This window comes from Rhineura floridana, chromosome 2 (genome assembly GCF_030035675.1).
Source record: "Rhineura floridana isolate rRhiFlo1 chromosome 2, rRhiFlo1.hap2, whole genome shotgun sequence".
Lineage (NCBI taxonomy): Eukaryota > Metazoa > Chordata > Lepidosauria > Squamata > Rhineuridae > Rhineura > Rhineura floridana.
In genome coordinates, this window is record NC_084481.1 from 83,440,740 (window position 1) to 83,455,345 (window position 14,606).

Here is a 14,606-nt window from a genome sequence, read left to right on the forward strand (position 1 = left end):
TACTTACAGCCAAGGTTGCTTCCAAATGACCTGTTTATTGACCTTTCATTCTGATTTGATTGCACAAAGGGCTCATTCACATGGGAGCTGAACTCCGTTTTAAAGATGAAGCTTTTCTTGTCGCGATAGTTTAAAGGTTCACACTTTTTACCTTACATGAACCCTCAATCCTCTGTTTTCCATTTACACTGAAGGAAGAGGGTCAAACATGCAGCTTCCTAATGACAGCGCCCTCTTAAGGTCAAGCTATCACTTCCTCTGGTCACCTTTGCAGCCAAGCATGATCAGTTTGTTCCAGAGTAAATTTCATTTTAAAAAATCCTCAAGTTTGATTATTTGTATTTTCAGAATCCAGCAGAAATATAAATATTTATTTGAAAAGTGTTATGCTTTTTTGCACAAGTTAGGGGGGGGAAAAACACCGTTTGCAGCAGGCTTGCAGAATGGGAGCCAGCAAGAAATGACACGAACAAAGGGAGGACGAGGGAGTGGGCAGGGACTCACAAAAGCATCAGAGCTAGAGATGTGAAGCACAGACGTTTTTTCCTTCCCTTTCCGGATTAAAATTGGGTTGATTTGCTGCGGATTAAAAGGTAAAAGCAGTGACTTGCCTTCACCTTACCTGGTACGTCATATGATCGCTGTGAATTAAACAGGGATGCAGGGAGGCTTGATCTCACATTAAACTGCCATGTGAATGAGCCCAAAGTTTGTAGGGAGGTTGGACAACATTGGCTGTTTATTGAGCATTCATTCTGATTTGTTTGCGGAGAGGTTACACTATGTTCTGCCATCAAGCAAATGTTATCCCACACTTTCAGTACATTTCCCCATCACTTTCCTAATCACAAAAGTCTGATTTTTCTGGGAAGTCGTTTTGTTTGTGCAAGACTTCCAAACCAACTTTACTTGTGCAACCTGAATTTGCCAATATGTGATTGAATCGCACCTGGAAATCTTATCAGTCTAGAAGTGCCCCATGTCTTTTAAGCTGTTGTATTATGGTGTAGTGTGGTGTAGTGATTAAGGTGCTGGACTACGACCTGGGAGACCAGGGTTCGAATCCCCGCACAGCCATGAAGTTCACTGGGTGACCTTGCGCCAGTCACTGCCTCTCAGCCTCAGAGGAAGGCAATGGTAAACCCCCTCTGAATGCCACTTACTATGAAAACCCTCTTCATAGGGTCGCCATAAATTGGAATCAACTTGAAGGCAGTCTATTTCCATTTTCCATTATGGTGAGACTGTAAAGATCTTGCTTTTCTTCCATGATCCAAAAATATGTCTCTCCCCACTCCCCTCCTCAGCAGATCTGCCTGATGTGCCAGAGTCACCCTATGACTTCTTAGGAAGGATTTCAAGATCATTGCCCAGTTTTACGTCAGCAGCATAGGCTTTCAAACACTTTGTTTATCTGGGAGTGAAGTATGGCAGGCCTAATTTCCTTGAAGCTGGAGCCTGATAAGAGCACACTCTTAGCCAAAGTAAATAAAAGATTTGCTAGGGCCATTTGAGGATTGGCTACTTCCAATGTTGAGCAAGATGTACGTAACTTTCAATGTCAACCTCTCACTTTCACCACCACCATAAAATGTATCAGCCATCTGGGTGACTGGAGCCAGTGTTACTTGTACCTTAATCATTGTGATGTCATATATTTGTGGTGTGAAAGAAAATTATGGGCCTTTTATTATTGTGAACATGGATTTTTTTGGGGGGAGGGGTATTAACAATGACCCTCACCCTGTAGATTTTTGTATACTGTAGTTGGGCACAAAATGGTGGTCAATACACTGGAATTCACATTGTCTTGCAGTGTGACTATGGGCAGAAGAGACGAATGATTTGAATGAGTTTGGGAATTTGCCAGAAAAAGGTTGTGAGGCCACAGGGCCAGTTCAAGGCTTGAGGAAGCCCTCGACATAGTGTAGCCCCTCCTATACCAGTGAGCCTCCTAATAGGCTTGCTCAGTGGCTATGACCCTCCTCCAATCAGTGCCAGGCAGTTGCTGTTTTAATTTCCTATAATGCCCTTAGGGTAGCATCAGTCTTGAAAGTATTATTTCTCTGCCTCTTTGTGAATCTCATTTTCTACTATTTATGCCATGCCCTCCAATATTTCATGAGTGAAAATAGGAACCCTCTTGGGTACATGACTCTACAGATGAGAGGAAATTTCATGTGGTTTGCATTTTTTTTTAAAACTTACCTAATTTGCACTTCCCACGCTAATAGATTGGAATGTAACTATCCTTTTAGATCGTGTGCTTCTCTGAATTTTGCAATAATGTATCAAAATGTATATTTTAGGATAAAATGTGATTAGAAATGCAGACATTGAGATAAAATGCATATGGATAAAATACATAGAGTTGTACTCAGTGAAGCCATCCCATTAGTGCAAAGGCTTCTGCTTGTGCAGTGGGACTTCTTCTCCCTCTCCCTGCTTGCCTCAGCCCTCCCCCAAATTTGTTCTTGGTTTTCTGCCAACCCTCCAGAGCCGTTTTTGTTTGGGGGGACACACTGGGGTGCACTGGGAGGGGAAAGGGGGTGGAAATCTTGTTGGGCAGGTGGAAGCCCTTATGCTAATGGGATGTCTTCATTGGCTGCAACCCATATTTTGGGATAAAATGCATTTGAATACAAATTTTCATACAGTTTTTTTTTAAAAAAAAAACAATGGATTCATGCAGAAATGGGATGGAATAAACTTTGAATTAGCACACGCAAAATTGACCCAGAAAGGATATAGGCTGTTCCATCCATCCTTGCTTGGATCACTGTTTATTCTCACACTACACTGCCCTAGTCAGTTACCCCTATTACATTTTTCTGGAGGCTGTTTGTTACATCCTGAACACTGTATTCATTTACTCAGTAAGAGTTAACTTGTCTTGTAGGAGTTCTAAAGCAGACTGTTACTAAGATAACTAGAACAGTCTTTCCCTTTAGATTAAACCTAAGTTTAATAGAGTGATATACATATATAGAGACTGCCCCAAATCTGAAAGCCATACATTCTTCCCTGTCCCACAGATATTTTATTCTTCTATAAACTTCCAGAGGCTTGGGGAGGCATTTCTGTCAATCTCCTATTCTCCAGCCAGTCAGGTCTCTGCACCACTCAGCCAATCCAAATCTAAAAATATAGCTATGGCAAAAATGTCCCTCCCATATGTCTCTAAGCCGAAAAGCTAGGTGACTTGGGGGGACTGCATGTGTCCCAGCCCCATTGGAAAGACTTCTGCTCCATCTCTTGCTATGAGGGATATACAGCTACCTTTGTAGAGCTGCCTTAAAGTCCAATCCAAGCATGCTCTGAGCTGTTTCCTTGGAGGCCACACCTACACAGCCTTAACTAGGACCCAGGACTTTGTCCTCCCTGATAATCTGCTTGCTTGTTTTTATTTTATTTGTTGAATTTTTGTTTCACTGAACTGCCTGTTTGTACGAGTAAGCACCAGTGGACTCACTGAAAGTAAAATAAATGTACTTTGCACATTTTTTTAACTTATACCATTGTTGTTTATTGGATGGGAAGGGGAGGTTAATATTATTATTTTAAAAATGTGTTTCCTAATCCTGCAGCGGTTCACCCTCATTATAAGATGATGGAATAAATAGGATAATTAATTATGCTGAGAAACAAAGGGGAGTGGTTTTATTCAAAGGCATGATGGGATATGCATTCCTTTTTAGATCCCATGAGTCTGGCAACTTGATGATGGTCCTTGCAGCTTGATTTAACCTAGGATTAGCTATTGTGGACATGTACTGATTGCTATTGTCACTTTGGTGTGGGGAGACTGAGTGCAGGACTGTGGGGATTGTAAGATGTACTCTTTATACAAAGGATGGTGACCAAACCATTTTATTTAGAACAAATTGGAACACACCTTGGGCATGAGAAAAGCCCACCAGAAACCTATCTCTTCAACTGCCTCAGGGCCTAGCTGTGAATTATCTTTTATCTATGTGGAAAGAGAGGGAAGTGTGGACTTTTGGGGCATATTGCTGAGTCCTATTTTAGACAATAGTCCAGTATTATCCTTTAAAGGCTAGAAAATGTATTACAACATAAGCTTTTATGGATTACCAAGAATGATACATCTGGTGAAGTGGACTCTTGCCCCAAACAGCTTATGCTAAAAATTACACTGTGATCTACTTTACAGGGTGGTTATGAGGATAACAAGTCTGGAAATTTTGGGGGTCCTGTGTGGCACTTTTAAGATTGACAAATTCAACAAATTCAGGCTGCAATCCTGTACAGACTTATCAAGCAGCAATCCCCATGGAATTCAGTGGCAGGGCAGCATCAGAGGGTGGCCAGGTAGGGCCCTGGCCGAAGGCCCATGAAAGGTCCCTCCTTACGGTGGGAGGGTAGCACGTCCATTGATCCGTGGCAGTGTCGGCTCCCAACCCTGCTGCAGATTGCAGAAAGGAAGCTCCCAGGCATTCTCCCCCTACAACCGTGCAGGCCTGTGACGCCAGCGTGCACACCCCACCTACCTCTCCTGTTGTGGTGAATGCTGGCTGTGCTGTGCGCAGGCCTGCCATCAACCAAGATGGTGGCCAAGGCTTCCCTAAGGGGCTAATGCCCCTGCTGCCATCTTGATTGATGGCAAGCATGTGTGCACAGTGTGGCCAACATTCACCACAGCGGGAGAGGTAGGTGGCACATGGGGGTGGGCACCGGGGACCCATGGCAGACAAGGGCCCACCCAGTCATGCCTGGCGCTGGCCCTGTTTGGTGGGACTTCTTTCTGAGTAATGACTAGGGTTGCCATATTGCCTGGTTAGCTGGGTTTTACCTGGATTCTTTGCATGCCACCTGGCACCCGTTTAGCCCCTTAGGTGGCCCGGATTCTCAGCTTTATTTTTTTAAAAAATTAAGTTTCTAGGTGATCCAGTTCTCGAGATATACATAAAAACGTCAGCCGCCCCCCTGACTGTTAAATCTTTCTTTAAACAGTACTATATAGCACTTCGTAGCTTTAACCCTGCCCGTTCAGGATTGCAGCCAATCAGTGAAGCCAGGGTTGCATTTGGTTGACCTGAGGCAGTGTCTAGAAAACCTCATTGCAATGCCAGAAAATGGTGGTTTCCCCCCGTTTATTTGAAAATCTCATAAATTGGGTAAGTATATACATTTCCTCTTGTGTGCAGGAGTCAGATCCTGGGTAGTGTTTTGAAAACCTTCCCAATACTTGCTTTTGTAAAAGCAATGCTAATCCCATATGTCCAGAGTAAATCCCATTGAATTCAACAGGATTTACTTTTGAGTAGACATGGTTATGAATCTGCTGAAAATGAATGGGACTTTGGAGTGAATGTAAAAAAGAATTGTGTTTGTGTTCTAACTCTTTCTCTCTTCTCCAGTCCTATTTTAAAGCAAGTAGGCAGGGCTTACTTAGGTATTACAGTTTTTATTCTGTAGGAAACTAATACTGATTTCTTTAAAACTAATACTGATTTTTCTGCAATGACCAACTGGTTTGACAATAAACTGTTATATGGGCTGTATGTATTTATACATCTGCAGTGTGTGCGTGTGCGTGTATGGAGTCTTATGATTTGGAATTTTGGGTTGTGTGAAGGAAGTTGCTTATCACTTGAGGTTGCATTTCTGTCCCTGTTTGAGTAAGCCCCACTGAATACACTGGGACTTGCTTCTGAATAAATAAACCTAGGCTAATTGCACTATAAATATCTTTACAGTTTGTGTAAATAATAAATATATTTGATAGTCATGCTTATATAAACATTTCTTCATTTATCATATTTTTGGTTTTTGGTTAGGAATCCTGACTGGTTGTGAGATGCTTAGTTTTCTGCCTTACTCATAGGAATCTTGTTGTGGTTGGTATGGTGTTGCATTTAAGAAATCATGGTATGAAATGGACTGAATCGGTATAAGGCAGATTCCTTGGTTCCTAAAAGTGGGAAGAGACTCAAGGGCCACAGTGACTCCAACATTTATTTATGTGTTTTTATTTACAACATTTATATACCGCTTTATTGTATGAAATCTCAAAGTGGTTTACAGAAAGAATTAAAACAATAAAATTATTGGCAAAAGCATTAAGGACAGATACTTAAAAACATTCAAAATAATAAAACCAACAATGAAAAACAGATTTAAAAACACAATAGCTTCCACATGCCTGGAGAGGCTTGCCTCAAGAAAACTGATTTTAGCAGGTGCTGAAAAGAGGTGTCTGCCTAATGTCAATAGGCAAGGAGTTCCAAAGCGTAGGTGCTGCCACTTTACAGGACTGATTTCTTACAAGAGCAGAACAAGTACTGTACTATGTGGCACCCATAACATGGAAAGCACAGCTTGAACTTGGCCTGGTAGCAAATCAGCAACCAATGCAGATTTCAGAGCAGAGGTACTATGTGCTGATAGGATCTCACTCATGTCAGCAATTGTGCTGCAGCATTCTGCATTAACTGCAGTCCCCAGGTCAGGTTGTGCTGCATGGGGATTCATGTGACCTTGGCTGACTGGCTGCTAGGATATTTTTAGTTTGGGTTTGGTTATGAATCGTGACTGGTTGTGGGATGCTGAGTTTTCTGCCTTACTCATAGGAATCTTGTTGTGGTTGGTATGGTATTACATTTAGGAAAGTGTTACTGCCTTTTGTGTTGTTTTTTTCCTATTTGCATTTCACTTATCTTTAACCTCACTCTGTTACAGCCATAGAAGCAACAGCAGCATATGCAAGGTAATTAACTCCCATTAGTGATAAGAGCAAGAATTTATAATTATTATTTTAATTAAAACAAGAGGCTTATGAGTACTTTGAAGAAGACCAGATATTTATTTTCTTTCTGAGCCCAGGACTGGGTCTTTCATGATGCCCCGGGGGGGGGGAGCAGGAGAGTAGTCGATAAGACAGACATCCTGGCATTGGTAATCTAATTAGCAAGGTATGTGTGGGGTTGTTGCACACTTCCAGGCCCAGTTTCATTTTGAGTATGGAGGTGGAACCTGTGTAGATGTGGTTGATCAAAGGGAGAAGAAACTTTGAGTTAAGCAAAGCTCTGTTTTTATAAAACCTAAGAAACATACAGATACTTTGAATGTCTGAGTGCCTGCACCAGTGGAATACTGGAGGAACTTGTAAAACTTGCTGCAACAGTATTTGGAACTGAGCATGTGGTGTGAAAGACTCCTTTTCCTAACATTTTGGCTTCTTGTTTTTCTCCACCCACCACATCTCTGAAATATATCGTATATGTAATGGTTAACCATACTAAAAAATGTAAATAAGTTTATTTCGTTCAGTGACCAGCAAAGGTTAACCATACTGCGGCCCTGACTTACTTTATGTTTGTTGCTATTTTGTGTTTTTATTATGTTTTTATATTGATTGTGTATTGTTATTGTTTTTATTATATTTGTAAGCTGTGCTGAGCTCTGTTTTTAACAGCAGAAGGGCAGGATATAAATCCTCTTAATCAATCAATCAATATTCCATAGTGTTGGAAACTAGAGTCTAGGCATTTAAGGCTGAAAATGTTGCTTTAAAAAAAAAGATTTCTCACATCTTTCCCCAGTTTTTGGTGGTAATTCCTAGGCACAAAAACAATACAACTGGACAATTAAAATATCAATATGCAAATAATATGCAAATAATTTGCATAACATGCAAATTAGCCTCTCCGGATTTGTGGAACTGGAATATGGCAACCCTAGTAATGACTAGTTATTGTGGCATGAACCCACATTAGAAATTGTGACAGCAGTGACCCCTTCTGAACTCAGGTAAGACACTTAGGTGCCAAGCATTAAGTGTCCACAGTTTTTTGGTGCAGGAGGAGGATAGGGAGAGAACCAGAATCGGTAGGGGCCACACATCTTTTCTCCCAGCAGAGAAGCAACTGTGACAGCAGGGACCCCTTCTGAATCAAAGTAAGACACTTTTCAGTTTAGTTAGGTGCTGTTTGTAAAACTGTAATGATTAAGTGTTCCCAGTATCTTTGCAAGGGAGAAAGATGGGGAGAAAACCAGAACAACTTCGCTAAACGCCCGTGGCTTCTCATTGGCCGTGCCTCTGTGACTTCCTAGCAGCCCCACCTTTTCCAGTGGGCACCAGCCACCACTCTTTCTGTATGTGTTCCAGAACTTTTATTATTTTCATTGTTTTTTTGTGGGTGGTGATGATGAAAGGAGGGCTGTAGCTCAGTGGTACAGCACCTGCTTTGCATGTAGAAGGTCCCAGGTTCAATCCCTGGCATCTCCAGGGCTGGGAAACTCCCTTGTCTGCAAGTCACTGTCCATTTGTTTAGATCAAGAGAGGGGAACCTTTGGACTGTGGGTCTGATCTGGCCCATCAGGCCTTGGTACTGGCCCTCAGCACTTTCTGCAGACCATATAGGAAGCTGCCTCAGACTGAGTCAGGCTATTCGTCCATCTAGTTCAGTCTTGTTTAGGATAATACATCAGTGGTTTGATTCATATAAGGCAGCTTCCTCTGTAGCCATGCACTAGAGTCACTGCAGATCAGTGGTGTGCACTACAGTCAATGCAGATCAGACACCAGCCCTCCCTACCCCTCAGAGATTTAACTTCTAGAGTTCAGAGGGCAATGAAACTTTAAGGCAACTTTCAAAAGGTTTCCACAGCATCTAACCAGAAGGCAAAACAAGAGCTGTGTTTTTCCCAGGGACTAGAAAAGAGGGACTGTAAACAGGGAGAGTTGAAGTGCCTGCAGATGCAGTCCAAAGAGTCAAGATCAACCCCGTGTTTAAGAGCTTCACTTTGGTCTTGTTTGTTTTATGTTACATTTATGGCCACATATTTAAAGTGGCAGTTTGCAGCTTTACATGAAACATAAATCCTGGAGTGAGAAATTACAGTTACGGGGTCAGGTTTGTTTTGTTAGGCCATTTTACTTACACGTTAAATAGTTGCCAGCAAGAGGCCTTGGTAGGTCATAAATTGCCATCCCAATAATACAGAATGCTCAGTTGAGTTACAACACAGCTTGTCTTCCAAATGGATCCAACAGCTCCTAAAGAACAGAAGCACTCATGGTAGGAGAGTGAGACCATTGCGGGTGGATGAGGGGCTCTGGAGTGGCTGTTCTTGGGTGGAGTGCAACAAGAGCCCGCTGTTAAGACAGTGGTGGCTAGTCTTTTTTTGACAGACATGCTGTCATGACTGTAGGTTCAAAGTAAGAACCAATAAATGAATGTGAGAGAATAATTTTAATAAAAAAAGAAGAGATTCTAGTATAGAAGTTGACTCATCAACTTAGTTTCCAGTAAGGGCACATTCCACAAGTCTTATCTTCCTAGCACCATGTCTCTGTAAACTCTATTACCCCAACATAACAGCTGCAGCACTGGGGGACTGGAGAAGACCTGCCCTGGGAGTGGGTACCTGAGCATCTAGGTGCTTGTTTGCTTGCTCCTCTGGGTTGCTGTCTCTTAAGACAGCTAAAGTCCCTGGTAAGTGCTGCAAGGACTGGGACCCCTTGCCTGACCCTGGCTCCAGAGAGAGGCTGCAGTTAATTGCGCAGCCTCTTGCATCAGCTCCTGGCTAGGTCAGGGGGCATAAAAGCCCGGCTGCCCTTGGGCAGCGGGTCTGCCACAGGCAGGGTCACCACTGGAGGGGTGACACCAAGGGGGATCACCCCTTAGAGAGTCCCAAGGATGAGGGTGCTACCCCCTTCTATTTTTTAAAACCAATCTAGAGGAGATTAGTAGTGGGGAGGGGAGGGCGCATGTGTAGTTCCCGCACAGGGTGAGAGCCTGTGCAGTGAACTGAACAACAGGAGAAAGTTGCCAGATGCCTTCAGAGTGAGAGTCTGTAACTGGCAGAAGGCTGGCCCTCCTTGGGTGTGAGACGGGGGTGGGGAGTAGATGTGCCCTGTGTGAAAGATATTGAGTGGGTCTGACTGTTCCCAATTCTCCCAGAGGCCTACTGGGACAATTGGTTCAGGTAGGTTTTGTTGGTGGGCTGTTGGTGGGTTCATATCAGGTGTTTAGGAGTAGTCTTAGTAAGGAAGAACACGGGTGATGCCACCCCAGTTTCAGTGATCGTGGGTAGAGGGAAGTATAGCCATGGGGAGGTGGTGAACTACCATAGAAGATGAGGACAAGGCTATCTATGCCTTCTTCCTCACTCCCACTCCTCTCATGGATGGGTTCCTCGTTGCTCATCTGCTGTGGCCACTGGCCTGTGTGTGCTGCTGTTTAACGCCAGATCAGTACACAGTAAGACTACGCTCAGCTATGATTTAATCATGGATGAAGGTGCCGATTTGGTGTGCATTACTGAGACCTGGGGTGGGTGAGCTGGGAGGAGTTGATCTGACACAGCTTTGTCCACCTGGATACTCAGTGCAACACCAGCACAGACTGCAGGGATGGGGTGGGGAGTTGCTGTGGTCTACAGAACTTCCATCTCTGTCACACTGTGTCTTGGAGCTGGCTTTGAGAGCCTGCACCTGGTGTAGGGTCAAGGAGACAGTAAACTAGGGTTGCTGCTGGTGTACCGTCCAACCTGCTGCCAGCAGCTTATCTGACTGAGCTGGTGGAGGCCATCTTGGCTGTGGTATTGGAGGAGCCTGGAACAATAGTCCTGGGTGATTTCAATGTCCATGCTGAGGCTGCCTCTAGTGTTCTGGCTCAGGACTTCATGGCTTCCATGATAACCATGGGGCTGTCTCAAGTTGTCACTGGCCCGACACACAGGGCAGGGCACACCCTTGACTTGGTTTTTGCTCCAGATGGAGGAAGGGGTGGTCTAGAGATGGGAGGGCTGGATGTCTTCCCATTGTCATGGTCAGACCACTTCCTGGTGAAGTTTAGACTTATGGCTCTGATCCTCCCCTGCAAGAGTGATGGACAGATTAAGATGGTCTGCCCCCAGAGACTAATGGAATCCACTGGATTCCTGAACGCCTTGGGGGAGTTTCCAGTATATAGAGCAGGCGACCCTGTTGAAGCCTTTTTCATGCTGTGGAACAGCGAGGCATGTCAGGCTCTTGACACTGTTGCCACCAAGCACCCTCTCCAGCACTGTGGAGCCTGGTTTGCACCTTGGTACACCAGTGGGTTAAGAGCAATGAAACAGGTTGGATGATGGCTAGAGCGCAAGTGGCGAAAGACATGCTGTGAGGCTGATTGGGCACGAGTAAAACATCATAACCGTGCCTACTGTGCAGCGGTGAGGGCGGCGAAGAAGGCCCACTTCTCTGCCACCATTACATCCTCAGGTAGCCATCCAGTGGAGCTTTTCTGTATTGTCAAGGGTCTGTTGACATCAGCGCCAAGGAAATGGAGTTTTAAACCCTTCAGAGGCCCACTGTGGATTGTTGGCAAGGCACTTTGAGGGTAAAGTTACTCACGATCTTAATGCCTCATCCACATATACTGTAGTTCCCAGTGAGGTGTCCAGTGCAATGTCTGCTGCAACTTCTTGGGAACAGTTTCGGTTGATGCAGCCTGATGACGTGGACAAGGTGCTTGCGACAATGCAGCCAGAAACATGTCCTCTCGACCCTTGCGCTTCTTGGCTTATTAAAGCTCGCGGAGGGGGGTTGACCAAGTGGATCCAGGGTGTGGTCAATGCATCATTGCAGGAGGGAGTGGTTCCAGCCACCCTGAAAGAGGCAGTGATCTGACCAGTCCTGAAAAAGCCCATCCTGGACCCATTGGTTTGTGACAACTACTGACCAGTTGCAAATACCCCCTTTTTAGGGAAGGTGATTGAGAGGGTTGTGGAACAGCAATTGCAAGTACTCTGGAACAGATGATCTTGACCCATCCCAGTCTGGGTTCAGGCCTGGTTATGGGACTGAATCGGCCTTAGTCGCCCTGATGGATGACCTTTATTGGGAGAAGAACAGGAGGAGTGCGACCCTGTTATTCTTACTTGATCTCTCTGTGGCTTTTGATACCATTGCCCATGGTATCCTTCTGGGCAGACTTGGCGAGATGGGTATTGGAGGCACTGTTTTACAGTGGTTCCGATCCTATATCCAGGGTCCTTTTCAGAGAATAGCGTTGCGTGATTGTATTTTGGCCCCCTGGCAGTTGTGCTGTGGGGTGCCCCATGGTAGCATCTTGTCCCCCATGCTGTTTAACATCTATATGGAGCCCTTGGGAGCGGTCATCAGGTGATTTGGGGCAAGTTGTCAGCAGTATGCTGATGATACCCAGCTCTATTTCTCTATAACATCTGAATCAGATGAAAGCCCTGGACCGCTGCCTGGACTCGGTGGAGGGCTGGATGAGGGCCAGTTAACTAAGACTGAATCCTAGCAAGATGGAGATGCTGTAGGTTGGTGGTTCTCGAGTTCAGATAATTGGTCAGTTGCCTGCTTTGTATGGGGTTGTACTGCCTTTGAAAGAGCAGGTGCATAGTCTGGGGGTGCACCTGGACCCATCCTTGTCACTAGAGGCCCAGGTGACCTCAGTGGCTAGGAGGGCCTTTTACCAGCTTTGGCTGGTAAGACAGCTGTGGCCGTTTCTGGACCGGGATAGCCTGACCACTGTTGTCCATGCACTGGTAACATCCAGGATGGATTACTGTAATGCACTCTATGTGGGGCTACCCTTGAGGTTGGTCCAGAAGCTGCAGCTGGTGCAAAATGTCATGGCGAGACTACTTACTCAGGCAGGGTATTGCCAACATGTCACCCCACTGCTGAAAAATTGCACTGGCTACTTATTAGCTACCGGGCTAAGTTCAGGTTTCTAGTTTTGGTGTACAAAACCCTACACAGCTTGGGACCAGGATACCTAAAGACCATTTTATCCCTTATATACCCAGTAGATCACTGTGCTTTGCAGGTGAGGGCCTCCTGCAGATACCATCTTATCAGGAGGTCCATTCTGTACAACATAGGAAATGGACGTTTAGTGTAGTGGCATCTACCCTTTGGAATTCCCTCCCCTTAAATATTAGACAGGCACCATCATTGTTATCTTTTCGGTGCCTACTGAAGACCTTCCTCTTTCAACAAGCCTTTTAAGTAGAGACCTTATCCCAGTCTGTGTCTGTGTTGGAAGTGCTTTCTAATATGTTCTTTATTTTTTTTTAAAGCTTTTAAAAAGCTTTTAAAATGTTTTAAAGATGTTTTGTTTGAATATGTTTTAAAGGTTGTTTTAATATATTTTGAAGTATCTTTTTATGGTGTTTTAGAGTGTTTTTAGTGCTTTTGGTTGCTGTCCTGGGAGGAAGGGTGGGATATAAATCTAATAAATAAATAATAAATAAACATGGGTAACATGTCAGATCTAAAATATGAGAAGGTTCTTTGGGGAGTTCAGTGGCATCTCCCTTGCATGCAAAAGGTCTTAGGTGAAATCCCTGGCACCTCCAATTAAAACAATCAGTACATGAAGAGAAATACCTTCGCCTGAGAGGCTGCTGGAGAATAGGCAAACATTAAGCAACGTCAGCGATCAATGATCTAACTCAATAAAAGGCAGCTTTCTATGTCTATAAATTGCCTCCTCCCCATGCCCTGGGATGGCTTTTGCTGCTAATTTGTTTATCTAGGGAAGGTGTGGGGAACCTTTGGCCCTCCAGATGCTGCTCAACTACAGTTCTCATTATTCCCACCCATTGGCCATGCTTGCTGGGCATTGTTGTTCAGCAACATCTGAAGGGCCAAAGGTTCCCGCCCCCGAGCTTAGTGGGTAGGTAGGAGGGCAGCAATGGAGATACAAGCAGGAATGGAGGCCTGGCCAAGCCTATGGTTCCTCCTACTTCTGTCAGGTGCATAAAATACCTGCTGCTTGGGGCATCTTCTACTGATATCAAAAGGAGCAATAAAGAGGAGCACGTATTGCATAATTCCACATTGATGTCATGCAGGTACAGAATCTGCTGCTCTAAGGACAATGAGATGCAAAGGAGAACAGGACTCTTGACGCTTTCTATAGTTGTGTGGAAGAGACGCATTTTGGCAGGCACAGCTTGTCATGCAGCAGTAAGACACACTGGCCCTGGTGAAATCCCTATTTCTATACAATGGATCCCTTTTTTCCTTTGCATCTGGTGCCTCCTGGAACTGGATGCAGATTTCACCATTCATGAGAAACAAAAAGCAGCTACATATTTCTAACCCTGAAATGATAGGAATGAAAGTGTGTGGTTGGTCCCTTGTGTTATCTTGGAAGAGCGGTTGCAAAAGGAAGGGCTGAGATGGATTTCCAGTGGTCAAAGAAAAGGACTTCAGTGCCCAGCATAACTCCTTGTCTTTTCCCTTTGACTAGCAGAATTAGCATAGTACTGGAGAGAGAAATGTCTGGAGAGAGAGATCACTGCTGGTAGTGTAGCCACACATCCCACTCTGAGAAAACTTTTTTTTGGGGGGGGGGCAGGTTTCAAAAACCAGCAGTCTGTTGTGACCAGGGTCAACAGTAGTTGGACAAAAGAAATATGTAAGTATGGCATGGAACATGAAATCCTTACTAAGCTGTTTTTAACTCTGATAAAATGACAAGCTTCACTGATCTACTATTTGTTTTGAAAAGTTGTTTGCTCTTCATTTGGGCACCTCTACAGATATCATAGCCAAACTTTGCATGATGGTCCTGAGATCAAAGAGCAGTCTTTTTCTATGTTTGGATACACTG